General features: G+C 40.0%; 1 long non-coding RNA gene across 1 annotated transcript; it reads left to right on the top strand.

The window, feature by feature from the left end:
- The first annotated feature begins 337 nt into the window (after window positions 1-337).
- Window positions 338-1,839, top strand: LOC114789665 (uncharacterized). Its single transcript, XR_003749705.1, has 4 exons — window positions 338-474; window positions 615-716; window positions 857-976; window positions 1,177-1,839. It is a non-coding gene; the product is annotated as an uncharacterized LOC114789665 (long non-coding RNA).
- Window positions 1,840-3,027: the final 1,188 nt, after the last annotated feature.

The following is a 3,027-nucleotide window of genomic DNA, read 5'->3' as shown; positions in this document are numbered from 1 at the left end:
CTTGCCACGGGGTGAGTGGAGGCTGGCTAGAGTTATCGAGACAGTGACTTCTAAGGACGGACTTGTAAGAGAGATAAAGATACGTTTTGGAGACAAGAAGATGGGACAGGAAGATCAGCATTCCGATAGGCTTTCTGTTGTTGAACGTGCAGCTCAGAAATTGGTTCTGTTGCTAGAGACTGTTTAATTTGGTGGGAGTGTAAATGACTTTGAAACGTTTTCAGGTTATTGTGTAACATGTTTTAAGTCTTGCTATCATAACTTTACTTATGTGCCTTTATTTTGTAAGTTCCTGTGAGACGGATACTTTTATTTTGAAAGAACGGAAAACCGGAAGTTGACTGTATTAGCGCGAAGAGCGAAAGTTAATCGGGAAGGGACATAAAACGACGGAAAACATGGTGATAAAGGGAAATAGCGTTACAGAAAGTGTATGGTTTTCTTTGTTTAGCTCCTGTCGATAGTGGACACAAGGTTTGATGGCATTTTCTGTACATTTATTTCAACTTTTTATTTATGTTTAAGGGAGCCAAAGCTACGGCTATATTTAGCTTTATTTAATGACTGTTTATTTGGTTTTAGATTGTTAATTTGAATTTATTGTTTTCTTTTAGCTCTTATGTTGGTTTGATAACGCAATGTGAATGAGAAAGAAATAAAGAGCATCAGACCATCAGTAAAGCTGTTTTAATTCGAAGGGACGCTACATGTTGAGTGTAAGCATTGTGTATTTTCTGTCCTGTGTATAAAAATATGGCCTCTAGTGTATGTAAATGAGGGTTTAATAAAAATGTGTGTTGACGTGTGTGTGTGTGTGTGTGTGTGTGTGTGTGTGTGTGTGTGTGTGTGTGTGTAGATGGTTTGGGAGAATGGCTGTACAGTTATGGCAATGATGATGGCACTTGTAGAGGATGGAGAGAAGCAGTGTGATCACTACTGGTCTGATGAAGGCTCTTCTCTCTACCACATCTATTAGGTATGCCTGTGTGCACAATCATAGAATGGTAACTGGAGGTTTGAGCAACTGATAACTGACAATGTGACATGCATCTGGCAAATCAATTGTGTAGGAAGCATATGACATAGCTCGTCCTGCTTTATAATGAATACACGTGCATCTGCATTGCTACTACTATGCCATGCTTTTTATTTTTTACTTGTATGCCTGGTTTATAGGTAAATCTGGTGTCTGAGCATATCTGGTGTAATGACTTCCTGGTGCGGAGTTTATATCTAAAGAATGTTCAGATCCAGGAAAGTCGAACTCTCACTCAGTTCCAGTTCCTCAGCTGGCCTGCCCAGGGAATTCCTAACTCGACCTGCCCTCTGCTGGACTTCCGCAGGTACGGCACCCCCTGCCCACAAACACTCACTGTAGGTACACGGCTTGGCCACTATAAAAGATACACCTTATGTATTTTAACTTGAACATTCTTATTGTTATCAAGGAGGAAATGTCTTGGTGACAAAAACTAAAACGGATACATTTTGCACAATTCTGTTTTTCTACAAAAGTGATTTGAAATACCATATATGTTTACAAAATATATTTGTAGTTGTATGTTGGGTATACAATTGAAAAGGCCAGCAAGTTTATAAAATTTCTTTTTATCTTGATCTTCACATATATTTCTGTCTTTGTCTGTGGCATCGACTCTTGTCTGTTGCCATAATTCTCTTTTCTTCTTCATCGCTCCGCGACTCTCCCTCTCTGTCCCTGTCACCTGCCCCTCTCCCTGGTATGATGGTGGTCAGTGAGGTCCATGGTATTGCACGACTGTCTGTGGCATTTTTTGCTTCCCCATTACCCCCTCCACTTTAGCTTCACTTCCATCTGATGCCCCCTTTTCCTCTTCGTACACCAACTGCTAAGCACTGTTCAACAACAACAGTAATTAAATAGACTTAAATTTTTCATTAGGGACTACTTTTGTAAGTCCTCACAGTGCACAACATTGTGTCAGTATTCATAGCATCACTAACATCTGGATAACCGTGAGGCTCATTTATATCTTCCTTTTTTGCATCTAATTATACACTGTTCAAAAAATGGAATGGACAACAGGTGGAAATTATAGGCGATTAGCAAGACATCCCCAATAAAGGCGTGGTCCTGTATGTGGTGACCACAGACCACTTCGCACTTCCTATGCTTTCTGGCTGATGTTTTGGTCACATTTGAATGCTGGCCGTGCTTTCACTCTAGTGGTAACATGAGACGGAGTCTACAACCCAGATCAAATGACTCAGGTAGTGCAGCTCATCCAGGATCACACAACAATGCACAGTCATCCATGTGATCGCCAGAGGTAGCCTATGCTAATGCAGGCCCTGGGTTCCTCCTAATGACATTAATGTTTTAATGCTATGGACTAGCCTTCCCATTCCCTAGACCTGAATCCAACTGAGGACATCAATTGACACATCATGTCACGCTCGATCCACCAGTGTTACACCACTGACTGTCCAGGAGTTGGCGGGTTCTTTAGTCAGGTCTGGGAGAAAATCCCTCAAGAGACCATCCACCACCTCATCAGGAGCATGTAGGGACGTCATACAGGCCGGTGGGATCACATACATGACTGAGCCTCATTTTGATTTATTTTAAGGACACTACATCAAAGTCAGATCAGCTGTAGTGTGTCTTTCCACTTTTTGAGAGTGACTCCAAATTCAGACCTTCATGGGTTGATAAATTTGTTATACATCTATACGGTTGTGAGATTTTGTACAACAAAGAACAAAGTATTTAATATAGAGGTGGGCAGATTAATTTTCTTAATCTAGATTATTCTCACTGTAATCTTGGAATTAATCTAGAGTAAGAAAAATTAATCTAGATTCTAGATTAATCTTCATTAATCTACATTAATCAAAACCAAAATAAAAGTCTTTAGGAAATAAGAAACTAAAAGACATAAGAAAGAAGAAATATACTTATAAATCTAGTGTAACCATTTAACTCCGGCACAATAGCTTGCGTAGTATAGACCCAGCTCCCAACCCAACTTTGTGAATAGATTAACG

The sequence above is a fragment of the Denticeps clupeoides genome, chromosome 5, assembly GCF_900700375.1.
Source record: "Denticeps clupeoides chromosome 5, fDenClu1.1, whole genome shotgun sequence".
Taxonomy (NCBI): domain Eukaryota; kingdom Metazoa; phylum Chordata; class Actinopteri; order Clupeiformes; family Denticipitidae; genus Denticeps; species Denticeps clupeoides.
Note: the sequence above shows the minus strand (reverse complement) of the source record. Positions and strands in the feature narration are given on the sequence as shown.